Below are 20,293 nucleotides of genomic sequence, written 5' to 3' on the forward strand. Positions count from 1 at the left end.
GTTATCTTTCCTCATCTGGAAAGTAACGAACTATTTCTTATGAGATCTCCTTGGTGGAAACCATACACGTGACCTCGTCCAGAAGCCTCTCTTGGTTCCAAGTAGGTGCAGCCTGACAGCGATGCCTGGAGCAGGTCTCAATAACAGGGTGGAACATACAAGCTCATGTAGGAAAGGCAAACAGCCAGCAGCACTGGAGCCATGGAGCCGAGGTAAACAGGGAGCCCTGGGGGTGGCAGTAGTACCTAGTTGGGTTGCTAACCACCAGGTGAGCAGTTCAAAGCCACCACCTGCTCCATGGAAGAACGACGAGGCTTTCTGCTCCCATCAAGAGTCAGTCTCAGAAGCCCACAGGGGCAGTTACACCCTGTCTGTAAGGGTCACTATGAGTCAGAATCGAATTAATGGTGGTGAGTTTGGGTTCGTTCGGAGAGATTCTAACAAAAACCAACTGCATTGTTTTTAGCAATATTTTTATTAGTAAGTGGGCACTATTTTGTTTCTTCTTGCTGTCATTTCAAAGGTCCACTTGCCAATTCTATGGTTTCAGCTGTTCTTGATGATAAGCGATCTTAATTGCCCCTTGGTCAGACCTGTTTTTAGGAAGCAGTTATTTCTCATGTGAAGGCCTCTCATGCATCAGGTCTGCATCTGCTTTATGGAACCTCCGAATACAGAGCAGAGGCCTCTGTAAATTCTTAGTTCACGCCTTCAAGGAAAACTTACTCTGTTAGAACAGCAAAGTGGCCCCAGGTTGGCCTTATAGTGTAGCCAAAGCCCATTGCTTAGCTGCATTTAATAAACCATGATATGTTTCTATTACCTTCACTGTGTGAATGCTGTGCCTGCAGAATGGGTTAAAAAAAAGGGAGGAAGGAAAATGAAAAAGATGCAGAAAATGAAAATAAGCGAGATCTGAAATATTTGATCAAGACCTCTCTTGCCAGGTAACCGGTTACAATGTTGAGCTCTCCAATGCCAAGAGCTGTCACCGAACATCATTGTGAATTATTAAAATGACCAGGGGACTCTTTTTCATTTTTACCACTTTTAAACAAGTTTGTACCCTTTCAAGCTAACCTTTGCTTAAATATTTAACACAGTGTGCCACATACAAAGAAGTTCAGGTTCTCAGTCTACTGCTCACCTGCAATTAGGAATCCGATGATCGAGGGAGCTTCAGCCACTGCAGCTGATTTTATTTTTCTCTCTCTTTCCTGCAGTTTGTCCCCATGTGAGGATTCCAGCCCGGAACACTTGGGAAAATCTGCATTTTAGAGCATTTTTGAACTGTCAATCGATGAGTTTGATTTAGATGTTTTTCATTCACTCAATGCAGAGAGCCCATTCATTCTTTCAACAGTATTTACTGAATATCTACAAGGCACCAGGCTATGTTCTGGGTGTGGCCATGTACCAGGAAACAAAATATATAAAGACCCATTTAAACATTAATGCCACTGCCAAATCTTTCCTTCTTTTTAAATTGATCATTTTATTGGTGGGCTTTCACAACTCTTATACCAATCCATCACTCAATAGTATTAAGCACACTTGTACATGTTGCTGTCAACATTTCTAAAACAATTTCTTTGTATGCCAAGTCTTTCTTATCTGGTTATTGGAGCAACCTTCCCCTAGGAGGCCTCTGTTCTTGCAACCTATTCCCGCGGGTCACAATTACTGAGTGAAAGTGTTTTAAAAAATGTCTACATCAGGAGCTAGTCTACCAGTTCTAGGATGTTTTCTCCTTAGCGATAGAGAGCCTTCTCACCACCTGCCTTGGGTGGGATAATTATGAGACATGGCCTTTCCACTGCGTTCTAAAGTTCTCCCACCCGATCAAGGTCCATTGACTTCTTACAGAGGCTGACTGAGCATGGTGTCCTTTGTCAGCTAGCCTTTCCTTCCCTGTGCTCGGCCTCAATTTCTCCATGGCCTTCCCTGAACCTCCCAAATCAAGGACTGACTTACGCGCTTGTCTCCAAATCGGCTCCTATGGAATCCAACAGACCAAACTCTGTACAAAGTTCTTCTCCTTCCTAAGACCTAAGGATGCGCGGAGTCAGGAAAAATAGGCTGAACAGTGAAGGGGCGAGTCACAAACAGAACGCTCATTAGACACACGATCCTGTTAAATATGGAGCTAGTTCTCTCTCCAGGTGGAATTTCTCAACCGCAGCTGCCCTTTGTGCGCCCCTTCCCCAAACGAAAAGGAACCAAACAGCCGCTGGCCAAGTCCAGTGTGGCTCACGGCGAGTGTAGAGCATCAGAGCAGAGCTGTGCCCACAGGTTTCAGGGGCTGGCCTGTCGGAACTGGGTCACCAGGCCTTACTTCGGAGGTGCTTCCAGGTAAGGATCAAGTGATCCTTCACTCTTTGGGTTAAGCAGCCCAACACTTAACTGTATTTGCTAGACGCCGCCGTGCTGTCTTGCAGCACATATAGGGAGCCCTGGAGCCCTGGAGCCCTGGCAGCCTAGTGGTTATAGTCCAGCTGCTAACTGCAGGCTTAGTAGCTCGAAACGACCAGGTGCTCTAAGGGAGACAGATGGGTTTTTCTACTTCTATAAAAAGTTACAGTCTCTCAAACGAGACTTGTCCAGGGACACAAGGGCAGTTCTAAGCTGTCCGGGAAGGTGACTAATGAGTTGGAATTGACCCAAAGGCAGTGAGCTTGAGTTGAGGGACACCCCTACCCCCACCCCCACACAAAGGATCCTGGTGACGTCTCTAGTGGGCCACAGGTCGTGCTGCTAACCGCAGGATGAGACGGGGAGCCCACCAGCTGCTTCCCTAGAGGAAAAGCCGGCTTCCTGCTGCGGTGTATGTGTGTACCTTGGAAACCCTGTCCTCTAGTACGGCAACATGTTTGGAAGTTTTGCAGGATTCCCCTCCACCGAACAAACAAAATACCAAACTGCTGCCCTCCAGTGGATTCTGGCTCAGGTCCGTCCCACAACAAACCTGAACCAAGCTCCGCCGAGTTGACGCCGGCTCAGAGTGACCATATTAGCAGGGTTTCTGAGACCGTAACTGTTCACAGGAATACTGTCTTTCTCCTTCAGGTTGACCAGTCACAGCCCAGAGTGTAACCACTACAGCACCAGGCCTTCCTGGGCAACCCCAGGTTAAGTAAATCCTTGGAGATCACATGAACCTGGTACTTCCAACCACCAGGGGGCACTACTCTAGCTCACACAGACAGGCTTCCTCCTAGCCCAAGCTGCAGTCTTCACTGCCCTCAGAACACAAAGCTGGCCTTTAGGAACACCAGTGGCTCTTCTGTGCCCAGGTTCTGCCCTTGGCCCAGGCCAGGGCCCAACACTCAGAATGAATAATTGGTCCTGTAATCAACCTGCAGTGCACATGCTACACACACATTCCTAGACACCCCTACATTTCTCCCACTCTCCTTGATAATCAGTGGATCAGTAAGAGAAAAGCTATGGACATTAAGCCACGTCCACGTAGTCCTCCCTCAAACCTAGTGCAGTAGGGAGTGTGCTAGCTCCAGGTGCAGAGAGGAACCTGGGTTAGAGAGGCCATGAACAAGGACACATTGTGGAACCACATTTCATATCCAAGAGAAGTTACTCCAGATTCCAATCTTTCAGGAGCTGAAAATGGGAAGGAGAGAGTTCCAGCGCAAGAGATAAAACCAAACACCAAACAAACAAAAAACAAATTCACTGCCATTGAGTCCATTCTGACTCAGAGTGACCCTCTAGGACAGGGAAGGACTGCCCCTGTGAGTTTCTGAGACCGTAACTCTTTGTGGGAGTAGAAAGCCTCATCTTTCTCCCAAGGAGCCGCTGGTGGCTTCAAACTGCTGACTTTTCAGTTAACAGACCAATGAGCCACTCACTACTCTACCCGGTTTCCTTGGGAGCTAGAATGAAGAGGAGAGGGAGGCTGAGCAGCAGAGAGGCTGGGGAAAGGAAGAGCTAAACTCCCTGAGAAGAAAAGGGGGGATCAGGAACGGCGGTGTGCTGTTTCTGCACTCTGAATAAAGAAAAGTGAATCGGGCCTTCAGCCTGCTACTTTGGGGTCCTAGCTTTGTGTCTCACCCTATAGGCAGGCAGGTACGAGAGCACCAGGTGGACAAGTGCATAGGACCTCCTAGGAGTAGGGATGGTGTGCTTGAGCGACTGCCCTCTTGGGAGTACTGTGAGGATCCAGTGATGGTGGGACAGACTCGAGGCCAGCTTCACGACCCCCGCCCCCACCTCCTCTCCCCCTCGCACTAAGGTGAAGACCTGTCACCAATGCTAGGGACAGTTGGGAATTAGGCGTATAACAATCACAAAAGCTTGACATCATCCTTGTCCTCTCTTATTTGTGTGCACACCGAGCCCACTAGGAAATCCTGTTGCCAAGCACATCCAATCTGACCCCAGGGCCTCTTGCCGGGGGCTCTGGAGGTTCTGGGTGGGAAGCAGAAGGCAGGCTGCATTCAGAAACTCAATGACCTGAGGGGATGTCAGGAGAGTGGGGCCTGAACTCCAAGGCCCGAGGAGTTGTGATTTCTCTTCTCATTTTCTCAGATTGCAGGTTTGGGTCCAGAGCGTAGCAATAAAGCGGATTTTGCAGTAAAATGAATCACACGAAGCTGTGGGTTTCCCAGGGCATATCAGTGTCTGTCTATTGTAGTTAACATACCAATAGCATTATGAAGACTTTAGAAATATGATGAGAGTCATCAAAATGAGATACGTAGACAGCGAGTGGGCGCAGACAGTTGGAAATGGTGCTGATAGACTGATTTGGCACAGGCGTGACCACAAACCTACAATTTGCAACCTGTATCTCTTTCTAAAAGAGCCCTGCAATCCCCCCCCCCCTGCACACAGACCCCTCCCGCCTTCTTCAAAAGCCTGCATTGCTTTGTGGCTTGGGGGTCTCAGAGTTCACCAGAGCAGGCTGTGAGAACAGAGTATAAATATGTCAGAAGGCAGACTGGGCACAGCAAGAGAGCAAATCCTCATCCAACATGGCAGAACGTCAATAGATAAATCAAGAACTAGCCACGTAAGCTGCTTTTTTCAGTGACAACGGAGTGACCACCAGAACTAAACACAGGAAATGATAAAAGCCTTGTGGGTGGGGAGCAAGGAGAAGGAGATATTGCTTTCTTTTTAGGTGTAGCTGGATGATTTTATTTCTTTGGTGTATTTTAAAATTCAGTTTTGATACAGAAAGTTGACTATATCTTTTTAAATGAAACACAACTGAATGAAAAACATAGGACAATTTTATAAACCAAAGGACAACAAAACACAAAAGGGGCGTGGCACTAGGGGGTCAGTGGGCAAGCCTGAAGGAGCCCTAGTGGCGCAGCGGTTAAGGTGGGTCACAGGAGGTTGGTGGTTCTCATCCCCTGTGGGAGAAGGGTGTGGCAGTCGGCCTCTAAAGATTTCAGCATTAAAATCTGACAGGTGCTTTGGGTCTCGGAATCAACACCTCGGGCTGCAATGGGTTTGGTTTGGGTAGAGGTAGGAATGGCAGGGGCGGTGCCAGTGGGAGGGGCATTAGGCTAAGGGGCGGGGCGCGCAAGCGCAGTCTCCTAGGTTGGCCTCAGACTCCGCCCACAGCGGGGGACCCGCTGAAACTCAAGGTCTAGGGAGCCTTAGACCTGGCCCCTGACCTGGGTGACCGAGCACGCGTATCCCGGGCCTCCTCCGCCCAAGGAGACCTAGCGCCCCGCGGCCGAGATCCCCGCGTCAGCCCGGCGGACCCCGACCCCTCGGCCCCCGGCGGCACCCCGCGCAGTCCCGGGCCCTACAGGTAAGTCCGCCTGCCGGCCGCTGTCAGCTCGCTCCGCTGCTGCGGCCCGGGGGCGCGCGGCCCGCGAGGAGGTGGATCCTGGCCCGGCTGCACGTGACCCCAGGGCGCTCGCGCCGCGCAACTGGTGGCCTTGGGGAGCGCAGCCACAGCCTGCGGGGGTCAGAGCACCTCCCTCCTCGCCGCCGCCCACTCTCGCAATGGCCAATCAGCCGGCAGCTCTGGCCGGGCCGGACAGCCTGGAGTGGGCTCCTCCCACAAGCACGTATCTCCTGCTGGGGGGGCGCCACTGAGCTAAGTGCGGGCCCGCGACCTTGGGGCCCCTCCCGGGGTGCTCACTGTCTAGTGGGGAGCTCAGCAGCAGACAGCGCCACGCACGGCAAAGTAAACTTTAGAGAACAGGGGGCTGGGAGGGCGGTCTCCGTGGTGGCACAGTCGCCTATGTGGTGGAATGCTAACCCTAAGGTCAGAAATTCAAACCCATCAGCTACAAAAATGCAGCTAATCTGCTCGTACTGCCCTGGAATCCATTCAGATGTATAGCAACCTGTAGAGATTTGCAGCCTTGAGAACCCTATGCGTCGGAATAAACTCATTGGCTGTGGCTTTTGTTTTGTTTGTTTTTACTCCATTGGTAAAAAGGAGTGCTAGAGATGTGTGGTGCAGTTCAAACCCACCGGCTGATCTGGGGAACAAAGAAGAAGCTGTCTGCTCCCATCACGATGTAGAGCCAATGAAGTCCTGTTTCTCAGATTCCACGTGATGGTCAGTTTTTGAAGGATGCTGAAGTTCAAACGTAGGAATGAAGGAAACAGAGGCCTGCCCCGGGAGGGGTCAGAACAAAGGCATAGCATCGGGAAAGAGTGCAGCCTGACCAGTCTGTAAAATGGGCCTGACCTGCCTGTGGAGGGCTGAGCCATCAATGTTTATGACTCTGCAGCCTGGCGTGGCCATACCTCCAGATGGAGGCTGATGAGACACACTCTCCTCCTGGCCGCCCCCCCCCCCCACCTCCTTGAGCCTCTCAAATGAGCTAGTCTCTAAAATGAAGACGGGGTCTGAGAGGTCAGAGAAAAATCCGAGCAGGCCCTGCCCTCCCGGAGCGTACCTTTCAGTGAGGGGCTGAGAAGAAGGGCCCTGGCCGTCCGTGGCAGACCCAGCCCAGGAAGGCTTGCTTCCGTGGCTACCTCGGGGAGGAGCACCTTAGTGGCCGTGCCTGGGGAAAGCTACCTCCCCTCTGCTGCTGGCCAGGGACCCGGTTTCCAGAAGGCCTCGCTGGGTATTACCAGCTCCATAGCCCTCCCAACCCGGGCTCATCCTCCACAACTGAGCATCAGCTTTGTCCCGGCGTTCCCTGGTGGCTCTCCGTGTCACCCCCTCAAGCTCTCCAGAGACACAGCTCTGCTGGGCCCCCTTGAGGGCCTCTAGGACTTTGAGGAATTTGTGGGGAAAGGGGATGGGTGTTGAGCCTCAGGAACTGCCTGTCTACTGCTGGAATCCTGATTGAGCCCAGTTTCTTCTTAGAGTTTGCTCAAGCCTTTGGTGTAGTCAGAGGACTTGTTCTACGAAACTGGCGGGAGACCCAGAGACTAGGCAACAAGTGAAGGGAAGTGGGAAAATGCAGAGGACAGAGAAGAGTGCTGGAGAGGGAGGGCAGAGGGCAGGTTTGGTGTGCTGCCTCTGTAGCCCACGGGGTTATGTGTTGGCCCCCTAACTACAAGGTCAGCAGTTCAGAACCAGCAGCTCCTGCATGAGGGAAAGATGAGGCCTTTTGCTCCTGTGAAGAGCGACAGTTCCACTCTGGCCTGTGGGGTCACTATGAGTCAGAATGTATTTGAGAGCACTGAGGCTTTGGTTCTGTTTTCCCTTGCCAGAGAGAAGAGGGGTGCTTCAGGCTTTGGGGTTCCAGGTCTGATTTCAGATTCAGACCCGGTCTCTTCCCAGCCCTGTAACAAACCGTGGCTGGCAGCTCACTGCTTCGGAGATCTGAGGACTGTGCCCTTAAGGAATATACTCACTTTTCCCCTCTCCCTCCTCAAATGGACTGAAATAGCAGTCATACTTGGGAGCCCCGGTGGTGTAGTGGTTACGTGTTAGATGACAGGTTGCAAGGTCAGCTGTTTGAAACCACCGGCTGCTCTGTCGTTGAAAAATGGGTAGGCGTAATAAAAGCACCTACCTCAGGGTGTTTAATAGCTTAATACCTACCTTATGGGGCTTAGTGTGTTAATATATGTAAAATACATAGAGCAGTGCCTGACATGCAGAAAGCGACTTTCCATATTCCATTATTCGATCATGTGTTGGTGAAGAGGCGGCTAGGCGAGTGGGTGGACAGGAAGGACTGTACCAGCTGATTAGTGGGGGAGTTGGATTTATCAGTTGTGGTGACTGTACCAGAGAATCCTGGCCCTGGCAGGAGAGACGGGTGTTCTGCATGATAAGGGCGTGTTGACCCCTCCCCCCGCCTCCCCTCACCCCCGCCCAAAGCCTGCAGGAATTGGAGCCCCTGTGAAGACCCAGGGCAAAGGAACATAAGAAAAGTCTGGAGAAACGAGTGTTGGGAAAGACCTAGCATTGCCCTGGGTCTCTAACACATGGCTGAATGTAGTGTGGGTCCCTTTGAGGAGCCGCCTCTGTCCCCATGTCAATCCCTGACCCCCCTCATTGCCACTGAGTCAATTCCAGCTCATAGTGGTCCGATTGGACAGGGTGCAAGTGCCCTGTGGGTTTCGGAACCATAGTTCTTACATGAGTCAAGCCTCATCTTTATTCCTTGAAGCGGCTGGTGGTTTTCAGCTGCTGACTTTGTGGTCAACAGTCCAAAGCATAATCCACTGCCCCACTAGGGGCTCTTCCTGACCTCCTCCTCCTCCTTAAACCTCTCTCCTGCCCCCCCCCCAATGAAAACAACTCACAGCCAGTCAGTTCCCACTCATAGTGGCCCTTGAGTGACCTTCTAGGACCAAGTGGACTGCCCTTTGTATCGTTACAGGAGTAGACAGCCTCGTCTTTCTCCTGTGGAGCGGGGGTGGGTTTGTGGTCTGCAGCTCACTGACCTCACGGGGCATGATAGCTGCCCAGTGGGTCTAGCTCCCTACTGGACCGAGAGCTGGGCTGACCTATTGAGTAATGCCCAGACCCAGCCAAGTGTAGCCCATGATGAATGGCACTAGAACAAATAAAGGGAAGACGGAACATAAGCCTTTAAGACAAACTGTTCTAGGTGTGCGAAGGTGCTGGAAAGGAAAAGCAAATTAAGAGGATAAACAGAGAAAGTTAATGTTCTCTTGGGCGTGCTGAGGGCTAAGCATCTTCGTGGACACGGCAGCCTAGTCATGAATGCCAAAGTGTCTCTGTGACCCGAGTCACCGAAACTTTCTGAGCCTTCCTAGGTTTCCGCATCTGTAACATGGGTGTCTTTGTATCGAACTTTGGTGGCACCGTGGTTCAGTACTTGGCTGCTAATGGAAAAGTCAGGAGAAAGATGTGGCAGCCGCTTCCATAAATATCACAGCCCTGGAACCAGTATCAGGCGGTTCTGCTCTGTCTATAAGGGTCGCTGGTTCTAAACCAGCGGTTCTCAATCTGTGGGTCCCAACTCCTTTGGGGTCGAATGATCCTTTCACACGGGTTGCCCAATTCACAACAGTAGCAATATTACAGTTATGAACTAGCAACAAAAGTAATTTTATGGTTGGGGGTCACCACAACATGAGGAACTGTATGAAAGGGTCGCAGCACTAGGAAGGTTAAATATGTGAAGTCCTGACTGCCCGGAACATAGTACATGGTATGGTATGTGCTTGTTCAATAATCAGTGCTGTTATGATTATTTTTACTATCTTCATTAATCTCCCCACTGATCTCTGCGTAATGAGCAGAGGTCACGGGCACAGATGGGGCACGTGGATTCTGACCTCAGGCCTCACTGGAAGCAAAGCCTCTCTGCAGACACTAGCCAGGCAGCTCGTGCGGAAGGAAACCGACCTATGTGCTTTCCATCCATTACTTAAAGCACTTGACTGTGTGAAATCTTAAAAGGAAAAAACACACACGCAAAATTAAAATGTATGTGCCTCTCAAATGCAGGTATTTTATCATCCAGATAAACCTTCCATGTATCGATGTTAAACCACTCCGTGCTGTCAACGCTCTGAAGTAAAGTGGCCAGTCCTGACCAATGTCTGTCTTTGCTCATTCATCGTCTTCCTCTCAGAAAGACAGGCTGATCCCGTTTTGCTGGGGCAGGCCTCAGGATGCAGCTCCTGGCTGAGCCTCGCAGCCCTGCCTGGTGGTGGTGACTGAGCCTCAGTAACCTGTGAGTCCCTCATCACAGCCCCGCTCACATGGCACTGAGCCAGGATTGAGGACCAGAAAGATTTTGTAGCTGTGTGAACCTGGCGAGACCTGAGGTGCTCAGGATGGGTTTGGGGTGAAAGCGCCTTGGATGAGGGTGACAAGATCACACACGTCTGGATGTTGTCAGGACTGTCTGTCCTTTCCACCCAGGGGTGCTGTCTCTTGCCTGGCCTCTTGTCCACTGAAGGCTGACTTGTGTCTCCCTGTCTAATAATGCTCTCCGTGTCTTACCAGAGCTGCCCCTGAATCTGAGCTCTCCCGGCAGGGCCTGGGCTGGGAAGCCTGCCTGAACAAGCTTCTTGGCCCTCTCCCGGCTCCATCACTTCCTCGAAAGCATGCTCAAGCTGCTTTCCTTCTCTTTGGGGTTATGAGCCTGTCCTCAGTTTATGGGCCAAGTGTGCCTGGTACCCAGGCCTCTGCCTGGCACACTGCCTGTCCTTTCCTCTCTTCCTTGATCCTTCCTTCCCGCTCCCTGCCCCCTTTCCTCTCTCCACCTCCTTTCCACAAATACCATGTCTGAGATTGAAACAGGGAGCCTAAATGACACCACCCTGACCCTCATAGAGCCCACAGATATCCTGAGACAGACTTAGTGAAGGGAGCATTAAGCATGTAAACCAACTACAGACTAGGTTAATAGCAGGCTTCAGATCTGTTCCACCTGGTTCAGTTATGACCAAGAAGGCAAAATCAGAACAGACCCCGGGTTTTAAAATGTTGGGTGAAACCAGCATGGGGCGGGGGGAGTGCAGGTGAATCCCCAGAAGGGGTGAGTGTGGAGAGGTGTGTTGAGCAGCCCTTTCAGAAGCCTGATGCTAGAGATGGATCACTACCAGGACGGTGGCACCGTCAGCTGCCGGATTGAGCCTGACACTATCATTTCCAGCTCTGCTGGTCAAGAAATTCGATTGGGATCTGCATGCTGCCGTGGTTTCAAAGAAGGTGATTTCAGGTCTGTCTGTTCCAAGCACCCCATCCCAGGCATCTTTCTGGTTTACCCACAGTTTACAAATTCAGCTCTGTTCTGGTTTCCCAACATTGGCCATGCCTGCACCAGGAAGAACCTGTTCCAAGTCCTGGTTCATAGTCTTGAAGATGAGCCTGGCATGCCGTGGGGGAGAGAGAGAAAGAGAGAGAGAGAGTGAGTGTGTGTGTGTGTCTCCAGTTCTAGCCAGACAGGCAGACTGCATGGAGATGTTGATTGAAGGCTTCATAGACCTTTGATCATCACTCAAGCCAAAACCCTGCTGCTGCCCAGTCGATGCCAACTCATCATGGCCCTGCAGGACAGGGTAGAACTGCCCCTGTGGGCTTCGACGCTGCGCGTCTTCATTCTCTCACACAGCCGAGAGTGAGCTCAAACTGCCGTTCAGCGGCACTATTTCCACCGGGGATTTGCCTTGATGGCCGCTGGATAGTATTTTTTTTTCTTTTCTATAAATTCTGGTAAACATTGGGTGATGCTGCCAAGGTGATCTGGTTAGAACATGGACCTTTAAAATTAGTTCTGCTTCAGCTTCCAAATGGGAGAACAGTCCCTGGTGGAAATGTGCAAGTATTAATGTGCTTGGCAGCTAACCAAAAGGTTGTAGGTTCTAGTCCACTGTGAGCACAATTGTCTTCTAACACAGGTGGGGTTGTGGTCTGTCTGGGACAGCTGGTCCCCCTGAGAGTTCAGAGAGCATCTCCTTAGATGGGGCCTCACTGAACTTGTCGCCTCTCAGCTCTCTGGGAGGTGCCGCCGGAGGGGAGCTCAGCTCCTGATGGGAAACAGGCAGTGAGCCTCCGTGAGGGCTGCTTTTGTTCTCCTCTTTCAGCGTCCTCAGTGGGCACGCCACCTTATCCTGCGGAGGCTGGCGGCCTGCCACGTGGCAGGAGAAACAGGCCTGTGGGCATGCGGCTGTGGCTGGGGGAGCTGGCAGGGTCCGGGGGACGCAGCCGTGTCCTCAGAAGGACACCACGCCAGCTTTCCAGCCCCTTCGGTCCCACTGAGCGCTAGCAGAGAATAAAGCTAAACTGTTTTTAACAAGATTATGATCTAACAGCCCCGGGGAAATACGCTCTCTCCTTCCGTTGAATATTGTTAGCCGGAGATTTTGTTTATTTGGCCCGAGCCCTTGACAAAATACAGGGTCAGTCCCCGCCAGTCTCCACCAGACGTGATCCCGGGAGCTGACGCTGCATCGGCAGCATCCCTGTGCTGTGCGTGCCAGGATGGGAAGGCCTTCCCGCAGGCTGGGCAGGGCCGTTCTCCCGCGGCTCGAAGCCACGGAGAAAAGAAATGACGCTGGAAATAACCCTTCCGTACGCTAACCCACAGTGACACTATGTATGCCTCCGGACAGTGTGTGTTAAGTGGCGGAAATGTATGAAAGGGGTTGTGGGCGTCAACATGTCTTCAGTCAACTTGGACATTTTAGAGCCCCGAAGGTGGTTTTAAACTAGAGCCAATCTCCCTTCCTGCTCCCCTGGGCCATCAGTGGGCTCCCTCTCAGGCTTCCTTCCACAAAAATGAACTGCCAGGGTGGGACAGAGCCCAGCATGAGTGGTGGGTGACTCTCAGAAGCACCTACCAGCCTAAAGGACTAAGGGCACTGATGCTGAGCCATGATGCTGTGCCTTCCCAGCCTGCCTAGTGCTGGGGATGGAGCCTGATTGCATCCTCTCCACTTCCAATCAGGCAGCCGCTATCAGTTACGGGATCAGCCAGTGGGCTCTCTGGAAGGGGGGTGCAGTTGGAGAGGAAAAAGAGAAAGAAAGTGTTTCCAACTAACCTGAACTTGCCTTCAGTCAGTGGCAGATGGCTGAGACGGAAGGTCAGGGTCAGAGAAGCCATTCCATCAGGTTTGGTATCAAGAAGGCTTTCAATGGCAAATGTTTCTCTGTGGGCAAGCAGGTGACCATTCGGGCAGAATGCCTGCTGCAGGAATTAGCTGTGTAGGGGTTTAGTAAGTCCATGGTAACAAATCGGAAACTGCTGGGGACACCGTTGTTTGAAAGATCAGGTGAAATCAAAAGGCCACTTTGTTTTTAAGTTCCCCGCCCGGCCTCCTTCTGTCTAACTCATATGGTGCTATTGACCATTCTGTTTTGCTGTGTTGGTTTGGGTCCGTTGGGAGGAAGAGGATGCCAGCGTCGTTTCTAACCTTTTTTGTGAGTATCGAAGGGCAGAGGTGATGAATCCGGGGCACGTGCATCTGCCACCACTAAGAACATGGCAACTACACCGGTTGGCCACCTGCGTACAGGGTCCTGACTGAAGAGTGGAAGGGGACACTGTGCAAAGGTGCTATACTGATGACGTTCATTGACTACGCCCATCCCTCGCTTATCGAGGATCTTGTTATCCGACGTTATTCATTTACCACAATTGCAAAAAGAGCTGCCATCCATCTGCGTTTCCTCCGTCTGTCCAGCTCCTTGCTCACACAGCCACTGCTGCTGCAATGATTCATGCAGAAAACGCTATTGAAGTGGATTTTGAGAGAGCCTTTCCCAGAAGGGCTTGCGAGTGGCTGGAGGATCCGGGAGGAGGTGGGGCTGGGGCCGGTTGCCACTGCTGCTCCCCCCAGTTTCTGGAGCACTCAGCTGGGACCAGGTCCTGCATGGGGAAGGAAACTGGGGGTTACTGAGGGCCTAGGGGTTGCACAGAAGCCAGACACCCCCTCCCACTCTGGCCAGGGCTACTGAGTTCCTCTGAGCAGTTATTGGTCTCCAGGCTCTCAGCCTCAGATTCGAAGTCCCCCAAGACCAACAATGCAGCAGTCATTCTCCAGGGGTCCTTCCCAGCTAAGAACCCGCAGCAGGGGGGCAGGACTGCAGTCTCCATGTGGGCAACAACCTAACCAAGTGTCTTGACCCCTAGCTCCACCAGCTCCCCAAGTCCAGAGCAGCCAATGATGTCTCTAGCCCAGCCACTGAGCTCCAGGCACACCTGACACCAGGCCTGTCCGCAGGGCTTTAGGGTCCAGAGTACAGCCAGGCTGGGACATAGGAGTTCTGAGGGTCAGGGGTCAGGGACTGCCTTTGCATCTCCCACCTCCTTACAGAGCACTGGTTTTGTCTAACAGCTTGGTCTTTGGAACGTGCACATGTCTTTACGTGAGGAGTGGGTGTATATAATGCAGGAGGAGAGTCAGAGTGTAGCACAACTGACCGATGGAAGAGAATGGTTTGCTATTAGGTATCCTTGAGTTGGCTCCCACCCATAGTGACCCAATGCTCAACACAGGAAACACTGCCTGGACCTGCACTGTCCTCACGAGTGGGCCTCCACTAAGGCCCATTGTTGCAGTCACCAGTCACCGTGTCAACCCATCTCCTTAAGGACCTGCCTCTCTCTGGCTGCCCCTCGAGTGTACCAAGCATGATGTCCTTCATGACAACATGTCCACAGCACGCAAGACGAAGTCACACCATCCTTGCCTCTAAGTAGGGCACTCTCCTGTACTTCTTCCAAGACAAATTTGCTTAACCGTCCTACTTTCACTATTCTTGCCCTGCACCACAATTCACCTGCACCCATTCTTCTTTTGTCTCCCTTACTCCATATCCTCTATCATGCTTACAAGGCAACTGGTTACCTTTCACATGCATGTGAAACCATGGAAAATACCATCATGGCATGGGTCAGGCACACCTCAGTCCTTGATATAATATACCTGCTTTTAACACTCTAAAGAGGTTTTGTGCAGCAGTTTTGCCTAATACAACGCATCTTTTGATTTCTTGACGGCTGCTTCCATAAGCACAGATCAGGGATCCAAGCCTACTAACCACAAGGTCAACAGATCGAAATCACCAACTCCTCCTCAGGAGACAGACATGGATACTTCTACCCTGTCCTATACAGGGTCACCATGAGTTGGCATCAACTCAGTGGCAATAAGTTTGGGTATGGGATTTGTCCTTAGCTGTGCATTGGTCCCATTGCTCTTGAGCTATTTCAGACTCATAGTGACCCGCAGGACAGACTGCCCCATGGCATTTCCGAGGCTGGTAAATCTTTCTGGAGGCTGACTGCCACACTCTTCTCCCGCTGAGCAGCTGGGGGGTTTGGATCAACAAACATCCTATTAGCAGCTGAGGACTTAACCAACCACACACTCGGGACGCCTTAAAACCAACCAGATCAAGTGCCACTTTGGGGTTCGAGGCTGTACATCTTTAAGAGAAGCCTTCTCCTTAGCAGCTGCTGGTGGGTTTGAACTGCTCACTTTGTGGTCGGCAACCCAAAGTGTAACCCACCACACCACCGGGACTCCTTCCGAAAACCACACCAAACTCACTGGCATTAAGTTGATTCTGACTCCTAGAGGCCCAACGGCCAGGCTAGAACCGCTACTTTGCGTTACCAAGGCTGTAAATCTTTGCAGGAGCAGACGGTCTCAGAATTCTCACCCAGAACAAACACTCTCACTGCCCCCGAGCCCATGTGGACTCATAGTGACCCTGTAAGCCACACGTTTCTGAGACTGTAACTCCGCCAGGACTCCATAGGGGGGTTTATCCTCTGGTACTTTGGGCAGGCACTAGACGCCAAGGCAGAGAGATCCAGTGCTGGCATTTGGAAGCCAAGCTAACTTACTGTGAGGGTGAGGAGTGTGCCACTGCTGGTGTTGGCTGCAGCATTCTTCCCTAAACCCCGTGCACATTACCAGTGTACTAAATCGACTGTAACCGAATCCATAATTCTGTGCTTGCTCAGAAACCTGCTTATGCTACGAGAATGCAGATTGCATAAATAGTAACCAGCCCAAAGACGTAAGGGGCAAATCATTGGAAAACATCTTAAAATAAAAGCTGTATTGCCGTAGCTCCCCCGGGGGCATGGGCTAGACTACAGTGTTTGTCGTGAGTGGATAAGCACTGTGTGTAGCGTGCAGTTAGAGACCCAACACGGCAGCCGAGGGCCTGGATAGACAAGAAGGTCTATCATTATCATGGCCTCGGTCATGGCCTGCTTGTGCCTGGTTTTTCTAGGGTCCATTGAAGTGGTCTTAAAAGAAGCATTCACTGAGAGGCATTTAGCCTCATTTGGATGAACCCACAATTAGGTCTTTAGTGCCATGTTTAAATATTAATGCCGATTTACTCTCCTGACATTCATTCCAGAGCATGACAGAGAATTGCTGTAGTTATGGCTTGAGACGCTGTGATGAATGTTTTGTAGTCACTGCCTGGATATAGAAACACTCCATCTCCAATTAAAGATTTAGCGAGCGCTTCATCAAAATTTCTATTCACAATTGAGGCGTGCAATATGGCCGTGCTGACATTTCGACTTAATTCATTCGATAATTTTGTGGATCCTCATCTATCTTGGAGGCTTTTCTTTACTTCCTCACACAGGAAAGAGAAATAGCTGCAGAAATGTTTGAGCAGAATGCAGATTCTAGAAACATTCTCCATGGCACTGTGATTAAGCCTATTTGGGAATTTGTCCCTACAAAGAGAGGCCTAACTCCTAGAGGTTATTTCAAATTATCCAAGTAGCTAGCTCTCAACATCGTTTGGGGTGGTTAAAGTGCCCAGGTGTCCATTAGGGACGGTTTAGAAGTTTCAGAGAAAAGGTTCAGGATCACAGGGCTTTAGAGCAATGAGACCATTTGCCTCTAGCTTATGGTCCAGCGTGCACTCCATGAGAACAGAAATACATGATCTGAAAAGGGCATCTGTGACTTTGTGCTGTGTGCGTGGCAGACATCACTGACGGCGCCCAGGTACCCAGCGCCACCAGAACGCCCTTACTGAGTCACACCTATGGGCTCTCCAGTTTTGCTTACACGCTTCTACTCCTCCTTGACGTTGCGGGGACTTGTCAACAATGGGATCTCTCAAGGTTTATTTCTGGCCCCCACATCCCCCCCCCCACACACACAAAATAAAGGATTCAAGAGACTGTTGGTTTGACTGACGAGGCCTTTTGTAGTCTCTGTCTTGTAGTTTTTCAGTGAGTCCGTGTTTGCCTCCCTTCCACTTTTGCCTTTTGTCAGTTACACTTTGCTCGTGCCATCAGCCGGTCAGAGTCAGCCTGTGTCACTTGGGCTCGGCTTATCTGGGGCCAGGTAAATATGTTCCGGGCACACAGCTGGGGATCCTAGGCACGTCGTCTTCTCGGTTTCTCAGAAAATCAAGTGCACGACAAGGGCACAGACCAAGACCGACTTACAGTTCAGTCTCTGCTGGGTTATGTGCGTGCACTGCTGGCGCCAGGTCTTTGGCTCTGGTGTCGGTGGATGAGGGCTGCCGGAACAGATGACCACACACTGGGTGGCTTCAAACAGCACCTTCATTTTCCCTCCCTTCTGGGGGCTAGAAATATGAAATCAAGGTGGTAGGGCCTCAGAAGACCCCTCCCTTGCCTTTTCAAGTTTCTGGTGACTTCTGGTCATTTTTAGCATTTCGTAGCCAGTCGCTGCTCCACTCCAAGTTGGATTTCCACCGTCACATTCCCTTACGTCTCTGACTATGCATAGCTCCCTCTCAGAGAGACATCGGGCTTTGGACTTAAGGCCACCTGAATTCAATCTGACTCAAGCTTGCTTACATCTGCAGGGGCCCATTTCCAAATGAAGCCTCATTCCCAGGTGGCTTGAAGTTGGGGCACCATTAACCCACTCTGATGTCTGTCTGTCTGAAAATACTCTTCCCACCACTCCCTCCTGCCCCTTTCCTGGATCCTCAGTTGACGGTGCCATCTAATACATCACCCCAAACAGGAGCTTGAACAAAACACAGTATAGCAAAACTTTCGATTGAATCTCTGGAGTCCAGACACTCGTGAGAGACAGACAATACAAGTATCTCCCACTACTACCGAGTGATAGAAAAGTGGTCTGACTGCACCCTGCCAAAGGGGGAGAACGTACCAGATCCTCATAAGCCAGGAGCCCTGCTGCCTTCCCGATCTCCCGACTTTCACCCTAGCTTCTCGCGCACAGCTCGGGCACTGGCTGGGCACTGCTGGGCTATTCTGGCTCTGGGTCTCTCATTCCACTGCAGTTAGATGGAATGTGGGACTGCAGACATCTCAAAGGCATCCTCACTCAATACCTGGTAGTCGATGCTGGCTGCCACTGGCACCCCTGCGGGGGCTGCTGGCAGGAACCCCTTGCCAACTGGCCTGGAGTCCCTCACAGTGTGGCAGCTGGACTCTAAGAAGCAGTATCCCAAGTGGGCCTGATGGAAGCGGCGTCGTGTGTTATAATCTCTCCTCAGAAGTCTCGTCTTGAATGGAACGTTGCCCTGCTTACTGGCCTCAGATTAGAGAGGAGCGAACATAGACCCAGCTCTCTACTGGAGCTGTGTGAACGGCAGAGTGTCAGAAGACGTGGGAGGTGCAAGATGATATTTGGGTTATATTGGAAAAGCCAATTTTCCATGCTCTCCGAACATACCTGTAAGGACTACCGTAAATGGGTCATCTATTTACATGATTCAAATATTAAGGAACTATAAATGTATACAATGAAAATGTTTCCTCTCATCCCATATCCCATCAACCTAAATTCTACCTCTGGAGCTGCCTCTAGACAGTTAATGTGATAAGTCATAGGAAGGTTTCAGGACTGTTGTACGGCGAGGGTTCTTTCGGTGGTAAGGAACTGGAGTGCCAATCAAAGTAGGTTCACATGGCAACCTTGGGCTGTTAGGCATTGCTGGATCCACGCGCTCAGCCGAAGGCCTTGGCCATCGTCTGGCTTGTAGCTCTCGCCGTTGCGCTGACTTCATTCTTGAAGGCCAGGAAGACAGCAGCTCTAAGCATACACGGAGCTTCCAGCTCATCTGAGAAGAGGCACTGTTTTGTCTTGTGCCCACATAAGTCCCTGAAGAGGTGTGCCAGTCCATAGCCAGGGCTGCGATGGAGTGGTAGCTTCTGTTTGCTGGCAGCACAAGCGTAAGAGTGTGTCAGTCCGGGTAGACTAGAGAAGCAAATTCATAGACTCATATGTGCATAAGAAAGAGCTTTACATACAAGAGCAATTGAACATTGAGAAAACATCCCAGCCCAGTACAGATCAAGCCCATAAGCCCGTTATTAGCCCATCTGTCCAATACCAATCTATAAAGTCCTCTTCAGACTCACAGAGCACATGCAATGATGATAAATGCAGGAAGATCACAGGCCAGTGGGTGGAAAGTCCTGTGGATCCAGTGGTGGTGGAAACATCTCAGTGCTGGCAGGGGTCTCCATGTGGTTGCTCCAGCCAGGGCTCTAGCATAGCTCCATGTGTCTTGTCGACTGGAATGTCTCCCAGGGAGTGAGCGTGTGTCCCATCTCCAGCGAGTTATTTATCTCCTTAGCACCTCCAAATGAGGTCTTCAAGCTGCGATCTGATTGACAGGCTAAACTCCACCCCTTCACTCTTAAGTCTCAAATTGACAACAGATTCTGTAACTATCATAAATAGAGACACACTGATCACTTCTGCCTATCTTAGATGAGCCAGGTCTAGTCTTAGCCAGCCCCGTGACCCCAGCTTCCCATTTTTCTCAAATACACATGCAGCTGGGAACCACTTAAAAGCAGAAGTCCTTGTTCAATAACACATCGAACATGATAGCTAATCTGCAGTCCCTACTCTCCAGGAACTAAAGGACAGTGACTTCGGTTACATCTCCCAGGAAAGTGAGGATTCAAAACACATCCCTTCTTTCCTCGGTAGCATAACAATAACTCCCTCTAGCTTGGGACTCTAGCCAGGGGTGTGTAGTCTAGACTGTACAAGGCACCACACAATGGAAGGCGATGGCTAGAAGGACCCTATGAGATCATCCGTCTACCTGTGGGAGGTGCTGATCCATCATCCGGCAGCGATCATGGTCCAGCTCTTGGCCAATTGCTCTCTCCGGGAAGTTGGAGTTTTCTGCCCAACTTGGGTGACAGACCTTCCGGAACCCTAAGGAGGGGGAGCAGAAGAGGTTTTCAAAGCAGAGGGACGGAAGACGGACAGCGTGGAATTACCTGCTGCAGATGGTGGTTCAAATTTGAATTAAAACCGCCAAGACCACCTGAATTGGAAATGGCGGGCTTGTGAATTACGAAGGTTTCATTAGGCTCATTTCGCTACTTTTTCATATATTTCCTGTAATTAAAAAATGGTTTTGTTTTGTGTTTTCAAGGGTAAATTGAAAGGTGGGGGACGA

General features: G+C 51.0%; 1 protein-coding gene across 1 annotated transcript in view; it reads left to right on the forward strand.

Moving 5' to 3' along the window:
* The first annotated feature begins 5,595 nt into the window (after window positions 1-5,595).
* The window catches only part of NMNAT3 (nicotinamide nucleotide adenylyltransferase 3), a 137,063-nt gene continuing 122,365 nt past the window's right edge, over window positions 5,596-20,293 (forward strand). Inside the window, exon 1 of the mRNA XM_075546836.1 lies at window positions 5,596-5,785. The gene's annotated coding sequence lies outside the window, so the exon portion shown is untranslated. The remainder of the gene's footprint in view (window positions 5,786-20,293) is intronic.

Source organism: Tenrec ecaudatus, chromosome 4, assembly GCF_050624435.1.
Source record: "Tenrec ecaudatus isolate mTenEca1 chromosome 4, mTenEca1.hap1, whole genome shotgun sequence".
Taxonomy (NCBI): domain Eukaryota; kingdom Metazoa; phylum Chordata; class Mammalia; order Afrosoricida; family Tenrecidae; genus Tenrec; species Tenrec ecaudatus.